Consider the following 24,035-nt stretch of genomic DNA (forward strand, 5'->3'; position numbering starts at 1 on the left):
CTCTCTCTCACACACACACACACACACATGCACATACATCCTATTGGTTCTGTTTCTCAAAGAACCCTATTATACTGCTAATACACAATTTAAGTCCTTCCTTCCAAATAACCAGTCTTACAATTACCAGGAATAATAAAAAAAGTCTTTACTAGAGACTAATATCTTGATAAAGTTGTTTGTTTGAGCCTTAGAAATTTAGAGGGATTTTCTAGCATTGCCTTAGAATTCTGCAGTAACTATTTTTCATTCCATAAATATTTATTGAGTCTTCCTATAGTTCATCACATCCTTGTGTAATTTGAATACAAAACTAATTTACTACGTGAGCAGAAACTTTGGGGGCAGTGGGTAGGGAGATCCTTTATAGATGCCCAATTTAGTTCATTGAGTATTGACTTGTCACATAGACTGGATTTTTTTGATTCTTTAGGTTCATTGTCTTTACTTTCTGAGTCTCAAGTACAGCCCATTTCATGGTCACCTGAACCTCAATCCAGTGATTATCAGTGTAGAGAGTTCAATGACAAAGTCCTAGTCTTCTTTTCTCTTCCTCTTCAATTCAGATTTAAACAAACTGATATGTATCTATGCTCCTCTCAGAATCTCCCCAGGTTGCTTTTGTGGGTTTTTCTGAGAAGTTTAAGTTTTCTTCCTTTTACCCTCTACTGCTGTTGTATGTGTGTTGTGTACGTACACACACACACACACACACACACACACACCCCATTTGAGCTTTTATTTAACACAAACAAAACGTGCAAAAGTCTTCTCATTTTCTTCATTCCACACCTTGGTTCTGAGGTGGCTGATCTAGTTGACAGGAGGTCTGTTCTTTCCTTGATGACTCTGCATTTCTTGGTGGAAAATTGCTGGGCAAGCCTCAGCCTTGCTGAACATCAAGCACACTTTAGATTTTTAGCCAGTTCGTACACTCAGGGCAGCATGTGCTGGCTCTTCTTGCTGTTCCAAGAACCAGTGTTGGAATCAAGAACTGGCTCTTGAATCACTTCTCCCCTGACCTCGTCCCCTCCCCCATCCCAGTGCTTCCCTTTATCAAGACTTACTGTTTGGACTGGTTTCACAGAAACACCTTGATTCTTCCCTTGATGATGAGAAGCATCATGACAGAGTCTGGGAGTGAGTATGATGGCATACTGGCAACATGGTAGTTGTCCCTTCACAGACATGACCCCTCCCTCGGGCTGCTCAGACCTGATATCCTGACTTTATTATCCTTATGATAATAAGAAGTTCTTTCCTTTCCTGAAAGGGGGAATGCAATTCAGTCTTTTGGTCAGTTGTAATCTCTTAAAAGGCTTAAAGAAGGTTAACAAACCAAGCTACAGCCCTTGCTGCTGCAGCCAATCCCTGGGCAGCACTGACACTCATCATTCATCCCCTCACCACCCATTCTAGATTTTTCTTACCCTTGACCAACATTTTGGTCTGGTTTGGTTGCTTGCCTGGTATGGTGACACAGACCTTCATTTCTGAAGTGTTTCAGCCCTTAGTTGCCTTATTCTTATCAAATCATTTTTGATGCATTGCCCTTTAATAGATATTATTGGACACAGATGAGCCAAGAGAAGTCCCAGTGAATCCCCTGGGTTCTAGACATATTCCTCTCCATACCAGCAACACTCTCTCTTCAAGGGAATCATCATCAATCATGCCTGCCAGTATCATAACTCTTTTTCTGCCTACTGGTTCACTGACATGTGGAGCCCAAAGAGGTCAGGTGGTAGTTTTAGCCCTCAGTTCAGTGGAACCCCTGGCCAAAGAGTTCCCACCCGGGGAGGCAGAACACCTTAATTTAGCAGAGACTGAGTCTGTGGGCATGAGAAGCTCAAATTCTGCAGGTGGGTCACTTGGAGTTATGGTGGAACAGGGCCAACGCTATATCATGTAGGACATCTATCTATCTAATCAATCACACCATGAAGGACAGCACCCCAACCCTACAAGGTGTTGTCCCTTTTCTGGTACCTTAGCTGAGATTTCCAAAGGTCATTCCACTCTTCTATCAAGCTAGCTGCTTCTGAGTGATAGAATGCATTTTAAGACTAGTGAACTATACAGTCATGAGCCTGTTGTTGCACTTCCTTTGTTATAAAATAAGTCCTTTACTCTGAGGAAAGGTCACATGTATAAAGTTAGATTCGGCGCTATGTGGGTCCTTAGATGGTGGTGTCGGCACAGGTACTGTGGGCAGGGAGGGCAAATCCATCTCCAAAGTATCAATTTAGGCAAGTATGAATCACTGCTCTCTTTAAGGTAGAAGGGGTCTGATGTAATTGACCTGCCACCAGCTGGCTGGCAGGTCTTTCCAAGACTGAGGCCATATCAAAGGCTCAGTGTCAGTCTCTGATCCTGGCAAGTAGGGAATTCAGTAGCGGCAGGAGCTAGCCTCAGCCTTCTTGAGAGGGAGTCCATGTCTTTTTGATCCATGCTTAGTTTCCATTCTTGCCACATTGGTTTCATGGCCCCATTGCATAAGAACTGGATGACTCAGTAAGGAGCTGACTAACGTTTGTTGAGAGCTTGGTATGAGATTGCTGTTCTCTGGCATGTATTAGTATGTGATAACAGATCTGCGTGCATTTTGTTCACTCCCATTAGTCTGTGTACGTGCATTTTTGGTAGACATCCTTGTCTCGTGTCTTGTTCCGTCTAAGTACTGGTCATTCAATCAAATCACTTCCCACTGCTCAGGAGTCAGTATACATCCTTTCCTCAGGCCAATTCTCCTTCAATATGCAATGGATGACCAATGTATTGCCCTTAACTCTGCCCAATGGAAGGATTTCTCTTAACCACTTTCCTTCAGGGTCAGTTTTGAGCAGCAGCTCACCCCTGGCTGGAACCAACATATTACACTGTCCCTTTTGTGAACCAGGCCCAAGTCCTTTCTCCCTCTGACAGTTGCCATAGGGAACCCCTGATGATGCCATAGGTGTAGATTGAAGGACAGGTACAATAGAGTTAGGGAAAACAAGCCTAGGCCACCTGCCTCTGTAATTTACTCAGGTGTCCTGGACTGACTTCAGTCTAATCCTGAATGTGCCTCTTCTATTGTGTCATGCATTGTGGTCATCTCCACCCGGCCCTGTGATTTGGTGGATCTGATAGCACTCAGCTCATGATGTGCAGCTGTGTTTCACAGTTACTTGGTGTTCCGTGATGAGGACTAAATTTTTATTTGGGATGAGCATCATGCTATTTTTCCAAATAGGGAGTTGTTCTCTGACACAAAAGATGAAACTGTGCTCCAGAATCATAGGGTCTGTGCTATGATTCTTCTAATGAGACTTTTCAGAGATTCTACGCAGTATTCTCACCCACAGATACATTTAGAACCTTCCAGCCAGGTGAGTCACATGGCTCAAGTGGCAGAGCAGCCCTCACTGCAGCCCGGACTGGTTGCACATCCCTTTTGCCTCTGGGCCACTTCTGAAACTGGGCCTTCTTTATAGAGATCTGGTAGCTAAAGTGAGAGAGTGAGAACACACCATTCTGGCTGACTGTCTATCCATCTCACTCCTAGGATGGTCATGATCCATTACCCATCACCAGCGATCCCTGTGGACCAAAGCACCCTCTGCGGCCAGGCTGTTCTGAGATGTTACCGTGATTATCAACCTGAAGGCAGTGGGGCAAATCTTGAGGAGAACAACACTTCAGCTGAGATCATTACATTGTTCAGGACAAGTAGAAGTTTTTCTCCTCTGGGGAGGGAGAAGGGGCCATTTCTCCCAGCCAGGAAGGAGGGGCAGGGACATTTGGACATTCACGATGATCGGGCTTGTTTACTCAAATGTCCCCATTCTAGGTCTCAGGTTATTACTCTTCCTCTCCAGACCCTCACTTTGACATAGGAGCACGTTGGGCTGTGCATTTTGTCTACTTTGAAAGTTTGCCACCCTATAACATGCAATCCTGGACATGATTTTCTTCTTTGTCTGCCTTGCAGCTGTAGGAGACAAGAGGATTTTAAAAGCTGCCATAGATACCCTCTGGCTCTCACAGCATGCTGTAAGTGGGCAATTAGCTTTCCTGAGGCTGTTATTCCATTTTGTAAATCTTCCAAAGCCGTCAAAAGCAGCTACTCCATGAGACAGTTCTGTTAATTATCACTTTCCCTTTCATTCACCAGGTACAGCAGCCACTTGACACACCAGTATCTTGCCTTCCACCTATACCACATGCCAATTAAACCCAGGTGAATATTTTAGCAATTGTGACATCACTGCAAGCCAGGGATTAGGGGCTTTCAGTTTACCACCACAAATGGGGATCCACACTTCTATCCTGAACGTCTGACTTCTAAGGGCACTCCCTATACCACTGTATTTGCCTAGGTTCTTAGAAAACAGAACCTGAGGCAAAATTTTCTGTGCTAACACTTAACCGTAGGGTGGCATCGCAGCGTGCAAAGGGAAATGAGGACAGGAATGAGGAAGAACAAACACAAGGAGGTGCATGACCAAGCTAGCCAGAGCCTCGCCACAAACACATTAGTTGCTCAGTCTTAAAAAGACATCCCGGGACTTCCCCGGTGGTCCAGTGGTTAAGAATCCGCTTTCCAATGCAGGGGACGAGGGTTCAATCCCTGGTCGGGGAACTACGATCCCACATGCCGCGGGGCAACTAAGCCTGCACACCACAACTACTGACTACTGAGCCCACGCGCCGCAACTAGAGAGAAGTCCGCGGACCACAACGGAGAGCCTGCGTGCTGCAACTAAGACCCGATGGAGCCACACAAAAAATAAATAAATAAAATAAGGACATCCCCAGAGGGACAATATGCAAATAACTGCATTTGGAACAGTCTGTTGGGGGGGAAAGGGCAAGGAGTTTATGTGCAGGTGGCCTCTCATTTCTTGTCTCCCATTGGTCAGACTTCACCCCATTATGTCAATTTCCCACCACATCGGAGTTGTTTCATCACCCCCTCCAGGAAGACCCTGGAGCTTCTGAAGGCCCAATCCAGGCAGCGCGTGGTCACAGCCGTCTGTTCTCCTTAGCTGGTCACGTCTGTGGAAGCTTTTCCGTCTGTGGTGACAGCTCCAGCAACAGCAGAAGCCAGGCCTCGCGACTGCAGCAACGGGTGGGCTGCAGCCAGGCCCCTCCTAGTTAGGAAAGAAGGCTGATGGCCAAAGCCAGGTTTTATTGAATAGGCGAGGATGAGTGCATCTGGGTGGCACAGAAACTGGGCCTAGTATATTCACTTTCCCTTCGAGGAAATAAAGCCTGATGTTAAAGTTAAGCCCACTTAACTGCGTGGCAAGTTGACGCTCTACCTCTCGTAATGAGAACCTTTCCCCATATCAGAATTTCATAGGCTCACAGGACTGGAAAGCATGCACATCATTTGGTTCAGCCTCCATATTTTTCAGATGAGATGCATGAGCTTTACAAAGCTTAGGTGACCCTCTCAAGCCGAACAGTAAGTGGAGAAGCGAGACCACCTCCCTCCAGCGCAGGCCTCATCCCACAATATCACACGGATAAGGCAGGTGTAGGGTGGGGGCAGGGGGTTAGCTAGCACCCACTCTTGCCTTTATCAAAGTCTTTTGAAGGTGTCGGTTTCGTGAGGTGATGTCTAGGAGCTGTTGTAAGAACATTGAAGGAAAGATGTTATGTAATTTTGAAGTGCTGTTGTTGGTTTTGGAACAAAAAGTCTTTAAACAACACTAGCCTGGCTTGTTGGTGAATCAAAGTGGGTGTTAGAAGAATCTATGTTTCCAGAAACAACACCTTGTCTTCGGATATGAAATAGAGTGTAATACAGAGAAGGAAGTGCAACAAAAAAAGGTGAGTGTGTCATGTGGAGTTATTGCCTCCCTTGAATTCTAAACCTATGTTAACAACTCTCGAGGATTGGCTGGGAGGTCTTCTTCCTCTGTTCTATGTTCACGCCGAAGTGGAGACATAACAGTCTGTGCTCTTTTCAGCACAGCTATTGAAGCAGCATTCGTAGCTGTCATAAAGGTCAATGTGCACCTAGAGCAGAAACCCCTTGTTCCTTGAATATAGCCTCATTTCTAGCCAATCTGCTCGCTTTGCCCTTGGTGGACACATTGACTTCAGTGACATCTGGAGATTCTTGCCCTCTTGACATGTGTGCTGAACTCTACCTTCTGACAGCCCCCATTTCTGGAGCTACAGAAGCTACACAGGGACGATGTTCTAATCTTCTTTCACTTTATGTTCCAAATAATATCCTAGGAAACTTCTTGTTTTTATTTCCTGTCTGAGAAAATTAAAAAAAAGTAATTCTGGCTTGCTAAAATCAGTTTCCCATCATGTCTTAAATTAGCCTGGCAGCAATTTGCTTGAATATCTGCCCCAGTGCTGTGGGAGGGAACTGATGAGTTGGCTTCGAATTTGCACGGGTGGATGCCAACCGCGGTGTGCCCTGGCACTGCTTTCGGATGCTTTCTGCCAAAGCCAGAGTGTCACTTCTGATTCCATAGGGAATCAAGCCCTGAATGAGAAGACAACTATAGACAGGGGGGAAAACAGCATCTATTCAATCTGTCAGCTCTTCTCCTTACATCCCTTTCCACCACAGAGGGATCCATTGAAATACAACAAGAAAAATACAGAGTAAATGCAATTCAGTGAAGTGTGAGAAAAAGCATAGGTAGTTTCCAGGCAAGACTGTCACATCAGCAGTGCAAGTAAAGCATTTCAACTAGTGTTTCCACCACAGAAAGTATGCTCGCTTCCAGGGCCTGCCAGGTGCTACCCTGATGCTGGAAACCTCTCCTGGAATGGAAGTAATAGCACAATTTTGTGCCTGCAGAGTTTCCTATTTTACCCCTTTTAGCTTGAGAAAGGTTACTGCCCTTCTGTGGCACTGTGATGACGAAGACTTGGAAATATATAATCATGCACTTCTTTGGTTGTTTCCTGAATTATGCAGGGTGTTCTTTCCAGTGAATTCTACTTTGGAGGCTTTCTGAAATGTCAGGGTCTATTACCTGCTGCCCAGGAGAATCCATTCCAGGCTTGCACAAGTAGAGCCAAAAAATCAGATTTCCTACTCATGGAGACTGAGCCAGGGCCGCAGAACTGGACTCTCTAGAAATGTGACTTTTGGTTGTCTGTTTGTTTTGCTTTTTCTCCTTTTCTTTTTATATGAAGGAAGCTTGTTGAATGTACATGCCTCTCAGATCTGGGAGGTGCAGTAAAGCCCACAGAAGTCCAGGAGGGGCAATCTCTGAGTCTTTGATAGATATTGGAGGACTTTCTGCCCCTCCTTGAATATACACCCTTATGTATGGTCAGGCCACTCAAGATGGCTGTTCTCTTGCTCTCTGTACATCCTCTGCTCAACCAGCCCTTGCTTCACTCACATGAGCATCCAAGCTCTTAATTATAGGGCTTAATCAGTAACTGCCTACGTGCTCGCCCCCCCACCCCCTGCCCCAGCCGCTGGTTTCCCTGGTAACTGATGAGCCCACCTGACATCAATTCCCCCTGTAAATGGTAGCCTCTTCCTCCCCCGAGTAGTGAAGATTGTTGCTACGTCCTGCCTGCTACCACCCACTATACATGGTAGGGTGTCGCTCCAGGATCCATTGTTTCAGACGTGTAGGATCCCCTGTGCAATAAGCCATTGATGTCTCTGTTGCTGTCTCTGGCTCTTTCTTCAGTTTTGAGGCTGGACAACTACAAGGCTTGTAGGCCTGTGGGGGTACAGCCAGCCCAACAACTGATGAGCCAGCCAGGAGGCTGAGGAAACTCCGTGAGCACAGAGATGTCAGGAAATAAGGACGGGAACGGAAAGTTTCAGGGGGTAATCCTGAGGTGGCTGTCCACTAGCATGTGGGGCCCTGTGGCAGCTGACCACCATGAGAGATGTCTTTCTCTTCCACTGTACAGATGATATCCTGTAAACCTCAGAGCCTCTCTCCAGTTTAAAAGTAGCAGCCCCACGCTCATGGCTCATCTGACTGCACCGGGTGTGGCTGGTGAATACAGACAAAACACGAGGACCTGGATTATCTATTAAATACTTGGATGTTTTCTGGTTGGGTAAGACAAGCATACCCCCAACCCACCACCCCTAAACAATTACAGACACAGGCTTTGGGGACATTAACTTAGGGACAGGCGTGTGAATTGGACATGGCTAATTACCCAGATGGATTGGTTGGGGCCAGTGGTAATGGCAAAACAATAAAAGAGTACCCATGGGCTTCCGGTCCCAGCTCTGGAGGGGGCAGAGCAACAAGAGTATGATGGAACAGCAGCTATATGCAGTCTGTGATGCGTTACAACAGGCGGAAGACATTACAAAAGGCTTACCTGAGTCGTCAAGCAACACAGAAAACCACTGCTTGGGGTCTGGAACAGCTGTGTGTGACATACGGGCCTCCCATGGACATGGAGAGCGACCAAGGACCATGAAGTTCAGGAATGGGCCGGTAAAAATAACATACACTGGCATTTCCACCTGCCTTACAACTCGACTGCTGCCGGGCTGTGAACGACTGAGATGGGAGACCACTGTCTCAACACGTGGACCAGGAGGTTAGCTCAAGCCCTGCAACTATAACCAAACATCCCAGGAGAAATCATCCCAGTGCCTACACCAAGTTAACCCAGAGGCAACTAGTCAACACAATTTGAGTTCAACTGCTGACCACCAAAGGACCACTGCCAACTGTCAGTTAGGATGAAAACTCACTTTTGCTCTCCTCACAGGATCTACCCCAGGTGAACACACTACAAAATGGCCCTGGTAAGGTAAGTCCCTGGTGGTTTGGGTTTGCCACCCCTTGGGGAATAGAATTAAAAAAGGATGTACAGATTTCACCTGTCTTCTACCCAGCCCCACCTGAGACTACTAGGGTAATTAATCCAGGCCCCCTACTGGAGAAAGTCACCAATATGTTAACCCTATTTTCTGTTTTTCTCCGCTGTCTCTCCAGTGTTGGGTACCATCTGTGGGGACTGAGTGTGGACAGATGGTATGGAACTGCAGGCCAGGACAAAAACCATGTGCAGGGCTGGTATTATCTCAGAATGCTGTTACTGCTTGTATGCTGCTTAACGGTCATGAACTTACCTGTACTGTGCCTGTTAAACATCTTACGTTTCATCCCTAGTCTGAGGGGAAGGAATCTGTTTGCAGACTGGGTGACAGTGGTGGTCTCACCTGTGGAAAAAGTCTGACTGCTGGGTCTCCAGCGAGATGCTATTGTTATCCTCCTCTGGATTTCCATGAAAACTTGACCTGTCTGGCTCCAAAGTTTGCCCACCTCCTGGTGAATTACTATCTTTAGTCTACTAGGTGTCTTACTCCTGATACTCTTCAGCTGCTGCCATCTGTATTGCATTCGTGGTAATTGGTTGCGGTGCCCCTCTACATACCTGGCCCCAGGGATATCCTGGAAGAGGGGTGGACCAGGACGCTAAGGGTCATGCAGGGTATGTAGGGGTGGAGCATATGGTCAGGCCATTCAAGATGGCTATTCTTTTGCTCTCTGTACATCCCTGCTGGACAAGCCCCACTTCACTCACATGACTATCCAAGCTCTTAATTATAGAGTTTAATTAGTAACTGCCTACATGTTCTCCCCCCACCCCCGCCCCAGCCACTGGTTTCCCTGGTAACTGATGAGCCCACCTGACATCAATTCCCCCTATTAACAGTAGCTTCCTTCTCCCCAGAGTAGTGAGGACTGCTGCCATGTCCTGCTTGCTGCATACCACACATGGTGGGTGTTGCTCCAGGATCCTTCGTTTCGTACATGTAGGATGCCCTGCCCAGTAAGTCACTGATGTCTCTGTTGCTGTCTCCAGGCTCTTTCTTTGGTCTTGAGGCTGGACAATTACAGGGCTTGCAGGCCTGCATGCAGGGTGCAGCCCAACGCCTTAGCAGAGCAATCGGGTAACAGCACTAGCAATATTCCTGGGATGTCTGAGATTAGATGTTCTCTGCAAGCATGCATTGAGGGTCCTGACCTCCTATATGAACATGGATGCAGAGTTATCTCCAAAATGTGCAGCAGGAATGTTCATGGTCACTGTGCACTGGAGTAGATAAACTGTCTTGTACATGTGTGTACAAATGCAAAACTGTAGTGTAATATCATAACTGGGATATTGACATACAATCTCTTGATCTTATTTACATGTATAGTAATGGTATCTTTTTTTTTTAAAATTATTTTATTTATTTATTTATTTATTTATTTTTGGCTGTGTTGGGTCTTCGTCTCTGTGCGAGGGCTTCCTCCAGTTGCTGCGAGCGGGGGCCACTCCTCATCACGGTGCGCGGGCCTCTCACCGTCACGGCCTCTCTTGCAGCGGAGCACCAGCTCCAAATGCACAGGCTCAGTAGTTGTGGCTCACAGGCCCAGCTGCTCCGCGGCATGTGGGATCTTCCCAGACCAGGGCTCGAACCTATGTCCCCAGCATTGGCAGGCAGACTCCCAACCACTGCGCCACCAGGGAAGCCCCCAGTAATGGTATCTTTAATAAGATAAATTTTTTAAAAATATATATTTTAAGAAAGCCTCAGGTATTTATGAGATCATTAATCATAATACTAAAATGATAAAAACTAAAAATTATCTTATGGCCTATTATAAAACCAAATCTCAAGTTATTGTTGGGTGGTGGGATTAGAGTGATTTTAATTTTATTTTCCTTTTATGTCTATTTCTTTCTTTTCTACAGTTCAATATTACCTTTATGATAAAAATTAAAGTTAAAAACCAAAACTTTGGGTATGATATGGACACAGCCTGAGAGTAAACATATAAATATCTAGAATGGTCAGAATTACCTGCAAAAGGGCCTAGTTTAGTTTTCTGACACATGTTTTTAGTTTGGTTGTTACTCCATCAACAGCATAATACGTATACATACATTTTTTTAGTTGAGATAATTATAAGTTCACAGTTGTAAGGAACAGGGCAGAGGGATCCTTTGTACACTTTACCCAGTTCCCCCAGTGGTAACATTTTGTTAACTATAGTATAATGTCACAACCAGGATATGGACATTGACACAATCTACTGATCTTATTGAGATTTTCCCAGTTCTACTTGTGCTCATTTGAGTGTGTTCCTGTAGGTGCAGGCACACTTCTGTATCAAGTTCCATATGATTTTATCAGCTGTGTAGGTCTGTGACCTCCATAGTCGAGATACTGAACAGTTCCAGCACCAAAAGGATCCCTTATGTTGTTGCCCTTTTATCACTATACCCACCTCTCGTGCCACCTCCCCAATCTCTCATCTCTGGCAACCACTAATCTGTTCTCCATTTCCAAAGTTTCATCATTTCAGAAATGTTATATAAATGGAATTATGTACCATGTAACCTTTTGGAATTGGCTGTTTTCACTCAGCATAAATCCCTGGAGATTCGTCCAAATTGTTGCAGCCATCACAATAGTCTGTTCCTTTCCATTGGTGAGCAGTATTTCATGTTATATATGTACCACAGTTTAACCGTGTGCATGTTGGAGGACACCTGGGTTGATTCCTAGCTTTGGCTACTACAAGTAAAGCTGCTGTGCACATTTGTGTACTGGTTTCTGTGTGACTGTATATTTTCATTTTTCTGAAATAAATACCCTAGGAATGCAATTGCTGAGTAATATGATGGTTGCATGTAGTTTTATAAGAAACTTCCAAACTGTGTTCCAAAGTGGTTGTATCATTTTACATTCCCAACAACAATGTATCAGTTACCCAATTCCCCACATTCTCCCCAACATTTGGTATTGCCACTTTTTAAATTTTAGTCATTCTGATATGTCTTAGTGATATCTCTTTGTGGTTTCACTGTGCACTTCCCTAAAGGCTAATGACGTTGACCATCTTTTCAAGTGCTTATTTTCTATCTGTTTATCCTCTTTGGTGAAATGTCTATTAATGTCCTTTTTGCCCCTTTTCTAATTGGATTGTTTGCTCTTTTAAATCTTGAGTTTGGAGAGTTCTTCACATTATAGATATCAATCCTCTACCACGTAGGTAATTTGCAAATATTTTCTCCCAGCTTATAACTTTTCTTTTCATCCTCTTCATGTGGGCTCTCATAGAGCAAAAGTTTTAAACTATGAGGTCCAATTTTGTGTGTGTGTGTGGTTTTTTTTTTTGCTTTTATGGATCATGGTTTTGGTGCCAAGTCTAAAAACTCTCCTAGTCTTAGGTCTCAAAGACTCTCTCTGTTTTTTTTTTTCTAAAAGTTTTGTAGTTTTTATGTTTTACATTTGAGTCTATGATCCATTTTGAGTTAATTTTTTTATGATGTGTGAGACTTCAGTCAAGGCTTATTTCTTCCTTTTCCTTTCCTCCTTTTCTCTCTTTCCCTCTTCCTCTCTTTTTTCTATGATGTCCAACTGCTCCAGCACCATTTACTGAAAGGCTATCCTATCTCCATTGAACTGCTTTCTCACCTTTGTCAAAAATCAGTTGGGTAGGGGGCTTCCCTGGTGGCGCAGTGGTTGAGAATCTGCCTGCCGATGCAGGGGACACGGGTTCGAGCCCTGGTCTGGGAAGATCCCACATGCCACGGAGCAACTGGGCCCATGAGCCACAATTACTGAGCCTGCGCGTCTGGAGCCTGTGCTCCGCAGCAAGAGAGGCCACGATAGTGAGAGGCCCGCGCACCGCGATGAAGAGTGGCCCCCACTTGCCACAACTAGAGAAAGCTCTCGCACAGAAACAAAGACCCAACACAGCCATAAATAAATAAATAAATAAATTAAAATGTTGATCCATGTGAATATTGCCCATCCAACAATCTAAATTAAAAAAAAAGAAAAGAAAAAAAAGAAATTATCCTGAAAGTTAGCAGCTGAAAATGATAGCCATTTCTTAAAAAAAAAAAAAAAAAAAATCAGTTGGGTATATTTGTGTGGATCTATTTCTGGGTGTCGACAGCATTTTGACGCAGCATCTGCTTCACATGGAGAGATAGAGAATGAGGAGTTACTGCTTCACTGTGTGTGAAAGAAGAGGGGTCTCTGTGGGGTTATTAGTGTAAGAGAGCCAAATGCAGAATCAATGAGTAAACGCAGAACCTGGCCCACAAAGGAAAAATCTGCCTGGCAACTGCTGAAACATCAAGCCTGAGCTTAAAAAAAAAAATCACTCTTGCTTAAGGCATACAACAGAAGACTGTGGTCAGTTCTCTGCCTCCCTGTTGTCTTTTATTGTTTTATCACTTAAAGGAGATGGGACTCTTTGATTCCCCACTACTTTCTGTTACAAATAATCAAAGACTAATTTTTAGGATATCTCTTTGAGCTCTCAGTGTTTCCCAGAGGCTATGATTATCACCTTCAAAGAAGTGTCTCCTCCCCTTAACCCTCTGCTGTCCATGTATTTGCAAGCGTCCAGACAGGCGGCTGAGTGGAAATGCCTCTCAGGGTTTTCATGCGAAGAGGTCACCATGAATCCAGGGGACCCCATGAATCATCTTTGAGAAACCTAGCCCTGACTCATCTTACCTCACGCAGGTGCCTCATAGTATTTTCTCTGAATCAGTATGATTAAAATGATTTTGTCCTGAACTTGTTCACATTCTTTGGTCACTTGGAGAGGTCTTTGCTTTGAGGGATAAACTGATTATAACCTGGAATTCTCCCCAACCATAGTTACTTTCATCTTCACTCTCTCCACCTTTCACTGAGATTTAACTCCTTTTAATCAGAGTAATCTATAATACAGATGGGTGCACAAAACAAACACTTTACCATTTCTTAATATAAAGGGAATAAATCATCTCCTTCTCTGTAAGACACTTACACCATCCTGTCCTTTTTTATTTCCCCCTGGGAGCCTCTTCCGCCCCATTCATGTGTCTCATAATGCACGTGGGAAAAGATATCTGTCTCTCTCTTCCTCTTTCTCCCTTGGTATTTCCTCTTCCTCATTATATTTTATTTATTTATTTATATTTATATTTTATATTATATTTCTTTGTATCTTCCTTTCAGTAGGGGTAATGAATTATAATTTTGTGGTTTGAAATATTATTTATGAGGACTAAGTATATGTTTCCATCATAGATCCTTAACATTTCAGCTTCTTAAACTACATGAAAATAGTTTCAACATGCAATTCAAATTAAAGCTTTGTAGTGGAAAAAGGGAAGGTTTCAGGTCTATCCTGATTGGAGGCTGTTGGCATGAGAAAGCTGTAAGCTGCTAACTAGAATTGTGGAATTGCTGTGTAATTGGTTAGGGGTGCATATTTGACTTTCTCTGGTTGGTCCTGAGTTGGAATTGAGGCCAAAAATTATGAAAGGTGTCAGTTATTAATCAAGTCCTGACTGTTTGGGGCCTATTATTACAGGGGTACTGTTTGGGTTCATGCACTGATGGCTAGAGATAGTAGTCTGACTTCCTGGACTGCACAGTAGGCTGGCTTTCTGGGCGGGTTGCTGCAGATTGTGGGTCAGAGTCCTATTTATATATATATTTAAATATATTTATACATATATTCATATATATAAATATATATTTATATATATTCATATATTTTTTAATATATATTTGTCTGTTTGTATAGTCAGTCTCTCAAGAATTTAAGCAACTTATCTTTGAACAGATAACAGAATTAAGATTCAGACTCATGATGCAAAAAGAATATGAGTTTTTATCACCTCAATATACTGTCTCTGTGAAAGGATTCCCAGAGAAAGGGTGGCAGAGATAACCAAGTTGGCAGATATGGTTGCATTTTAGCTGATACCTGCCGCTGGACATTGTTAGTTGCTTATCCATCCAACTCCTATCTTCCTTCCTAACTAAACTCTGATTTTATTCAGGTATTAAGTCCCTTTGCCATGCAGCAGGATTGAAGTTGACTCCTTCTCCAATTCCAGGAACCCTGATTTTTCTAAGCCAAACAGCATCGGCATTGCCCTGGTCACATTTCCCCCCTGCAACACCACCCCAGGCATAAACATGTGACCTAATTTGGCCCAGAAAGAATGGAAAATGGAGGGAAGAGTCTCTTTCTTGTTGGGTGGCAGCAAAGGAGCACATATGCACCCTTTACTGCTGGTTGCCGTCACTGACCGTAAGGGCAAAGAGCCTTAGGTGAAGTCAGTGCTGTGGGTGACAGAATCAAAAGGCAAAGAGAACCTGGGTTCTCCATGATATCGGTGAACCATTGACGACCAACTCTGCAGCTGCCCTTCCTATTGACTTCTGTTACACGAGATAATTTCTTCGTCGCTTAAGGCAGTTTGAGTTGGGTTTTCTGATACACAGAGCCAAAGCATCCTAGCGAACGCAGCAGCCTAGCAATGAGTCTTTGCCTTCATACTCTGTCCCAAGTCCAGTCGTAAACTTTTGAACTTCAATAGAGCAAAATGGTTGAGAGCCATTACCCTGGACCCAGAACGCCTGCGTTCAAGGCCAGCTCCACTTCTTTGTAATTGCTGACCTTGGGAAAGCTACTTAATTTCTATATGCTTCACCCTTATTATTTAAACTGGAGATGATGATGATACCTAACTCATAGGATTGTGATGATTATAAGAGCGAAAATGTGTCAAGTGCTCAGAATAGCGCCTAGAACATTATAAGAGCTGTCACAGTGTTCGTTGTTGGTATTGATATTTAAAATTTAACAAATATTCCCTAAACTTTCTTCCAGAGCAGAGGGGGAGGGAAATACTTACCATTTAAAACTTTAAATCATTTCCATTACTGAAGTAGCTGTATCCAGTTCAGCTTTTTCACCTCTGCTTCAAACGTGTAGCCAGGCTCCAGCATCCCAGGAGCAATCAGATGAAAAGGGGCCACTCTTTGCCTCCTTTCTTCACATGCCTCCTGTTCTGACAATTGATGTTTCAACGTGTTCAACAGACTCACCTTTGCTTTCATTCTCTGGCTCTTCTAATGTTTTCTAACATTTTAATAACTGACAAGTCAACATGTTTCCTTTAAAAATTGCTGAAAAAAAAAAATTGCTGGAAACCCACCACTTTTAGACAATGTGTTCTGAGGGAGTGACAGGTAGTCCCTTCCTGATTACACCAGTGTTTTGTCTCTTTTCCATGGGGAATGTTCAACCAGGAAAAGAGAAACTACTACCTAAGTGCTTACTCTGCACCAAGTACTGTGTTAGTTGTTTTCACTACTTTTTTAAAGTTTTTATTGGAGTATAGTTGATTTACAATGTTAGCTTCTGCTGCACAGCAAAGTGAATCAGTTACACATATACATATATCCACTCCTTTCTAGATTCTTTTTCCATATAGGTCATTACAGAGTATTGAGTAGAGTTCCCTGTGCTCTACAGTAGGTCATTATTAGTTATTTATTTTATATATAGTAGTGTGTATATGTCAATCTCAATCTCCCAATTTATCCCTCCTCCCCCTCTACCCCCTGGTAACCATAAGTTTGTTTTTAACATCTGTGTTTTCACTGTTTCTTGAGTAATGTATTTCTATTAATGACATACACACAAATTGGGTGATTTTTTATTTAAGAGTTTTGTGTCAGTCAGAATAACCTGGGTTATGTATGAATAACAAATAATCCCCACTTTTTGTTGGTTTAAAATAGCAAAGGCATGTCTTTCCTTTCAATCTACATGTCTTTCTCAAGTATGTGGGTTGTGGAAAGAGTTGGCATACTTTTGGCATACTCAACAGTTGGTATACTTTTTCTTAGAGGCCCAATTGGTAAACATTTTAGGTTTGCATATTATACAGTCTCTGCCTCAACAATCCAATTCTACCATTGCAACTTGAAAACATAGGCAAATGGATATGGCTTTATTCCAATAAAACTTTATTTATAAAAGCAGGCAGCCAACCCAGGGGCTGTAGATTGCCGATGCCTGTGCTACATTATCCTCACTCTGACACCCAGGCTGGTAGAGGCTCCCTGGTTTGGAATGCACCCATCATGGCAGCAGGGAGAAAAAAGATCACGAGGAATCATGCACCAGGCCTTAAATGCTTCACCTGGAAGTGACCCGTATTGCTTGCCCTCATGTTTTATTGACGGTAGACAATCATACAGCCACATCTGAGTTCAGTATATGGAGGTAAGGAAGCACGCCTGTGAGCCTAGAAGAGCAGAATCAGAAACACAACCAGAAACACAAGCCCTAGTCCTGACTATCGTACACTGCATCATTCTGCTGTTCATCTCTTTTTGTGGCTATATTTTTGCTGAGCTTTATGTTCCAAGTTAAGGAAATGGTTTACTCTATGTTCTTACAGGTGTATTACTCAGTTTCTGGATAAACTGGGCCTCTTTTTTTCCTACTTTTCTCGTCCAGCCTCTAGGCTTGTTATTACTCAGCAAGCAAAGCACTAAAGAGCCAGAGAGAAAGTGAAGTGTAAAATGCAAATTCATCCACCTCAGATGTGGCTCCTGGGCCTTGTACCATCCACCTAGGAAAGTCCCCGCTGAGGGCCCATTGTCAGGCTTGGGGGTTGCAGAAATCTGCATATGATCGATTATTATCTAATTAACACAATATTCAAAGTAACCATTTTTTGAGGCAACGTCTGGCCTGTGTTGAACAGCTCTGTATGTTAGAAGCGTGTGTGTGTGTCTGCGTGTGTGTGTGTGTGTGTAGAGATGAATATTACAAAACCAATTTGGTCAGCTTCTCATTACTGTCTCCTTTTCCTCTATTTCCTCTTTACATTTTTTTTTTTTTTTTTTTAATTAATTTATTTTTTGGCTGCATTGGGCCTTTGTTGCTGCACATGGGCTTTCTCTAGTTGCGGCGAGTGGAGGCTACTCTTCGTTGTGGTGTGCGGGCTTCTCATTGCTTTGGCTTCTCTTATTGTGGAGCACGGGCTTCAGTAGCTGTGGCATGCGGGCTCTAGAGCGCAGGCTCAGTAGTTGTGGCGCACGGGCTTAGTTGTCCCGTGGCATGTGGGATCTTCCCGGACCAGGGATCAAACCCGTGTCCCCTGCATTGGCAGGCAGATTCTCAACCAGTGCGCCACAAGGGAAGTCCCTCTTTACATTTTCTCTCCCTTTCTTCCTCTGGAGCCCTTATGTTTTCAGAGAGTCAAAGGTAGGTTGGAGGGAGTGGGAATTAAGGATTTTTTCTGGTTAAAATATGTCCCTGGCCTATGGGCCTAATCATACCTTCCTCCAAATTTCTTTTTCTCCGTCATCCATTCATCTATCCATCCAACATCTAAATGAGGACCTATTATTTGCCAGGCTCTATGTAGGCAGGTAACAGGGGTATAACTGTGCATAAGAGCAATACAGTCTTTGCCCTCACAGAGCTGAAAACTTTTGTGGGGAAAAAAATGTAATAATTGGTAAGAGAACTGAAGAATCCTGGAAGCTGGGGATTGTGAGGGAACGTGTGGTGTGAGCATCTATCTCCTGGAAGGTAAAAAGCATTAGAGGGGAGAGTTCCTTTTACTCTATGTGAATGAAGGCACTACTAAGGGATTTTATTCAAATGCTTTTCTTCTTTAACATTTTGCTTGCACTGTTTATGCCATTGTTATCTTTAGCTCTGTTTGGAGAATGGCAAATAGCCAACAAGTTCTCAGTTGATTTCCCATTTGCAATGTGTTTCTCATTTATCTGGTTTTGCCTTAAAGATCACACTGCCTTTAGGCCTACTTCTGATCTTTGCCAGAAAAATCTGGCTCTTTCGCCACTCATCTGTGTAAAGCATTGCTCAGGTGAGAATTTTCACATGATTTGAATAGAAGAACTAAAACTTTCCAGGAAATAAAGAGAGCAGGAAGGGCATAACATTTATTTTGTTGCTTCCAAGGCTCAAGATACTATTTTGTGGTTTTCTTTTGTTTTAACTTTTTACTTTGTGGCAAAAATGTATATCTAGTTGGAATGCTGACCAAACAAAATGAATACAATACTTAAGTATAGAGATATTTTGAGAAAATTCTTACATAAAATCAGCACATTAAAAACAACAGAACCATATCCAGTGACAACTCATTTATTTTGCAACCTGGAAAAATGTACTATTCTATATCACAGAATTTCCAGAAAACTTGCTCTTTTTGCATGCTCTTTTGTGAGCAAAATTTTTTTTAAAAACGAAGGTATTTTGAATTAAAACGTTTCTATGATATTTCCTATCTCTTAAACCAAACATAATTTATTCTTGATGACTCCAAGCATAATTGCACATGAATTCAGATGATTCTAATTTTCTGTAGCATACTGATACCCTTGGAGCCTACCTAAGAGGTCTGGGACAATTTATCTCAATAGGTATGACTAGAATGCTTTACTTTAAAAGTATTTACAGGAAAACCTACTACAGGTTTAGTTGTTTGTGTTTTCTGGGTTTCTTTCTTTCTTTTTTTTTTTTTTTTTTGGTGTCTTGTTAGGGGTGTCAGACATCCCTTTTCCCAGGTATCATGTATCTGCTTCTAGTAACCACAAAACTAACAATTTATTACTTTTGATTTATGTCGAGCATATTTATTAGAATAAACTTGGGTGCATATAACATTTAGAACAAAAGTAACAGCAGCTAAAACAAGATAGTAGCTTATTTCTGTCTCATGTGTAAGAAACCAGAGACAGGCAGTCCAAGATGAGTAGGACACATCTTGAATTTCTTAGGGATTCAGTCTCCTTCTAGCTCTCCACTGCAACATCTTTAGGCCATATTCCTCATAGCCACAGTTCAAGAAGACTCCTAGAATCATCATAGCAAGGCAACCAGCAGATTGGAAGGTGGGAAGACAGAAGGGCTGGGTCCCACTTCTTGGGATACTTCCTGGGTGGCCTGTAAAACAACGTTTCCGCTTGTCTTTCATTGGTCAAAAGTTTATCACATTTATCATTGTAAATATAGTTTTCATCTGGCTGCACGACTTCCCCTGAACAAACTTGAGTTTCTGATACTAAGTAGAAACGGAAGAATGGATGCTGGGGCCAACCACTATCAGCCTCTGTCATATTCCAATACCAAATATCCAAGCCTCTTAGAAAATTGTGTAGAGATTTTGAATAATGTGGGTTTCTCCTAGGAAGTAAAATGAATGGCATTTAATGCATGGACTTATATGCCTTAATCACTACAAGGCCTCTGAAAATTTTTCCAGATTCCCAGCTGGGTTCTGAATAACTAAATTCGTTACATGAATGGCATTTGAACAACGGAGGTGCTATTGTGGCTGAAGCGAATACTTATATATAAAATCCTTTTCTAGAATTCAAGAAATTCTGCTTTGCCATATCGCATAGATGCATTCCAAATGTGGGAGTTTCCTCTTGAAGTATGTGCCTCCAGTGTGTGCAGGAATTGTATGTGGCCTGAACAGTTTAGATTGGAGCCTAACATTTGGTTACATCTACTCCCCTTATCACTGTTTCTCATCTTATGGAATTTATGCCAGGACCTACTAGAAATAACTTTTTCACATTACATAATTCCTAGAGTATAAGCAAAATCTTATATTTGGTTTGTTTTCTACATTTTGTCTCTCTAAATCTATCCCTTGCAACGTTAGAAACTTTGCAGTGAAGAAGATGAAGTACGCATAAAAACAGGATGCCAATTTGTACATTTAGTATATTTGTGTTTGGCAAGGATCACTGTGGGCATTATTTTTGGTTCCCTGGTAATTGGTTTAAATTAAAAACATTTGCATGGGGACTTCCCTGGTGGCACAGTGGTTAAGACTCTGTGCTCCCAATGCAGGGGGCCCGGGTTCAATCCCTGGTCAGGGAACTAGATCCCACACACATGCTGCAACTAAGGAGCCCACCTGCTGCAACTAAGACCCGGCACAACCAAATAAATAAATAAAATCAATATTTAAAAAAGAAAAAAGAAAAACATTTGCATGAGCTAGACGGGTGTCTGATCTAGAACGGGGTCTCCTGACCCCGTGCCCTTGAGTGACTTAGTTCTCTGGGTAACTCTCATGGCAGCACACATGCTCTTCTGGTGAATTATACAGGCTGGATTTTAACTGCCCTGACCTAACTGTGCCCGCAAATGTGACTTTTGTATGTGAAGCAAATGTGGAAAGTGGAAACAGAGTTTAGCTCACTACTGGGCTGATGAGCAGCTGCTGTGCACTAATACAGCTGCACTGGGTGTTTACAACTGCCCTACCAGATGTCAGATATTTTGAATACCTCCCCTAGTAAGGATTGGATAGATCTTCCTAATTATATATCAAGGACTCACCAATGCAAGATTTCCAGTGCTTCTAGAAGTCCACCCCACACACCATCTCCTGCACCTCAAGCTGTCTGCAAATCCCAGCCAAGCCTGGAGAGAGGTGCCAGCACTGGGCAGATGATGCAGTTCTTTGTCTTCCACATTGGACATAATGACCATGGTTCACTCTGTTTTTACTCCAGCATCTCAGCCATTCCTGGCCTCAACATGTTCACATGCAGTCATAACAATGGGAGTAAATGCTTTCTCGACACACCATTAAAAGGAAAAGGTGAAATAACAAGACAGCTTCGGCATCTTCCTTCTGCACCCTCTGCAGGCATCTGCCTCCTCTGTGCGTCCTGCCTGGTTTCTCACGTATTACTGCAGGGGAATAATCCGCTAAATGCTGGGGAGTTATGGAAATAAATGCAAGTCAGTCCCTGCCCTCAGGTGCTTACAATCCAGTGTGGAAATGGTGAGAAGCCACAATGATGAAGATGAGGGATCTTGACCTAACCGAGACCCTCCTCTGAAGGAACTTGAGTTAAGTGAGGGGAGAAAAGGAAGAATGAGTATCTTAGTCTGCTCAGGCTGCCATAACAAAATATCATAGATTGGGTGGCTTGAACAACAGATGTTTATTGTTTCATAATTTTGGAGGCTAATAGTCCAAGATCAAGGTTCAAGTCAATTTGGTTGCTGGTTAGAGCTCGCTTCCTGGCTTGCAGACAGCTCCTTCTTGTTTGTCTTCACGTGGCATTTATTCAGTCTGTGCACTGAGGGGAGCAAGTTGCCAAGCTGCCTGGTGTCTCTGCTTAAAAGGACACTAATCCTGTTTTTGGCCCCTCCCGAATTCTCCCGGTTATTTTTTGGCGGCAGCACTGCATTCTTTATCATGACCTCCTGTTATGAGACAACTCAGGCAAGTGGTTATTATCGTGCCTGGCCAAGGCGGGCAGTTTCGGTCAACGGTTCCCTAATATAGGTAATGTTCCATTTTGTGGCAGCTTCAGCAGCCTGGATCCTGGAATGAGGATGCAAAGCTGAGCTCCCAGCCAGCTAGCGGTGGACACTAAGTATAGTCATGTAACCAGCACACAGATTCAAAAATAAGACATTACCAGCAGCAGAACAAGCCTGATCAAACTTTTTCAAGGCAGCTGTCCTCCAACAGCTGTGTGGCTGACAGGGTCTTGGTGCTCCAGCAGGGTGTCAGGCCTGAGCTTCTGAGGTGGGAGAGCTGAGTTCAGGACATTGGACCACCAGAGACCTCCTTGCCCCATGTAATATCAATCGGCGAGAGCTCTCCCAGAGATCTCCGTCTCAATGCTAAGACCCAGCTCCACTCAATGACCAGCAAGCTACAGTGCTGGACACCCTATGCCAAACAACAAGCAAGACAGGAACACAACCCCACCCATTAGTAGAGAGGCTGCCTAAAATCATACTAAGTTCACAGACACCCCAAAACACACCACTGGATGTGACCCTGCCCACCAGAAAGACAAGATCCAGTCCCACACACCAGAACACAGGCACTAGTCCCCTCCACCAGGAAGCCTACACAACCCACTGAACCAACCTTAGCCACTGGGGGCAGACACCAAAAACAATGGGAACTACGAACCTACAGCCTGTGAAAAGGAGACCCAAAACACAGTAAGTTAAGCAAAATGAGAAGACAGAGAAATACACAGCAGATGAAGGAGCAAGGTAATAACCCACCAGACCAAACAAATGAAGAGGAAATAGGCAGTCTACCTGAAAAAGAATTCAGAGTACTGATAGTAAAGATGATCCAAAATCCTGGAAATAGAATGGAGAAAATACAAGAAACGTTTAACAAGGACCTAGAAGTACTAAAGAGCAAACAAACAATGATGAACAACACAATAAATGAAACTAAAAATTCTCTGGAAGGAATCAGTAGGAGAATAACTGAGGCAGAAGAACAGATAAGTGATCTGGAAGATAAAGTAGTGGAAATAACTACCACAGAGCAGAATAAAGAAAAAAAAATGAAAAGAATTGAGGACAGTCTCAGAGACCTCTGGGGCAACATTAAATGCACCAACATTCAATTTATAGGGGTTCCAGAAGAAGAAGAGAAAAAGAAAGGGACTAAGAAAATATTTGAAGAGATTATAGTTGAAAACTTCCCTAATATGGGAAAGGAAATAGTCAATCAAGTCCAGGAAGTGCAGAGAGTCCTATACAGGATAAATGCAAGGAGAAACACGCCAAGACACATATTAATCAAACTATCAAAAATTAAATACAAAGAAAAAATATTAAAAGCAACAAGGGAAAACCAACAAACAACATACAGGAGAATCCCCATAAGGTTAGCAGCTGATCTTTCAGCAGAAACTCTGCAAGCCAGAAGGGAGTGGCAGAACATATTTAAAGTGATGAAACGGAAAAACCTACAACCAAGATTATTCTACCCAGCAAGGATCTCATTCAGATTCAATGGAGAAATTAAAACCTTTACAGATAAGCAAAATCTAAGAGAATTCAGCACCACAAAACCAGTTTTACAACAAATGCTAAAGGAACTTCTCTAGGCAGGAAACACAAGAGAAGGAAAAGACCTACAATAACAAACCCAAAACAATTAAGAAAATGGTAATAGGAACATACATATCAATAATTATGTTAAATGTAAATGGATTAAATGCTCAACCAAAAGACATGGACTGCCTGAATGGATACAAAAACAAGACCCATATATATGCTGTCTACAAGAGACCCACTTCAGACCTAGGGACACATACAGACTGAAAGTGAGGGGATGGAAAAAGATATTCCATGCAAATGGAAATCAGAAGAAAACTGGAGTAGCAATTCTCATATCAGACAAAATAGACTTTAAAATAAAGACTATTACAAGAG

The 24,035-nt window shown here is 42.9% G+C and overlaps 1 pseudogene; it reads left to right on the forward strand.

Annotated features, from left to right (window-relative positions):
• The first annotated feature begins 8,207 nt into the window (after positions 1 to 8,207).
• Positions 8,208 to 24,035, forward strand: part of LOC118897965 — a 39,136-nt pseudogene continuing 23,308 nt past the window's right edge.

The sequence above is a fragment of the Balaenoptera musculus genome, chromosome 7 (genome assembly GCF_009873245.2).
Source record: "Balaenoptera musculus isolate JJ_BM4_2016_0621 chromosome 7, mBalMus1.pri.v3, whole genome shotgun sequence".
NCBI classification, from domain to species: Eukaryota; Metazoa; Chordata; class Mammalia; order Artiodactyla; family Balaenopteridae; genus Balaenoptera; species Balaenoptera musculus.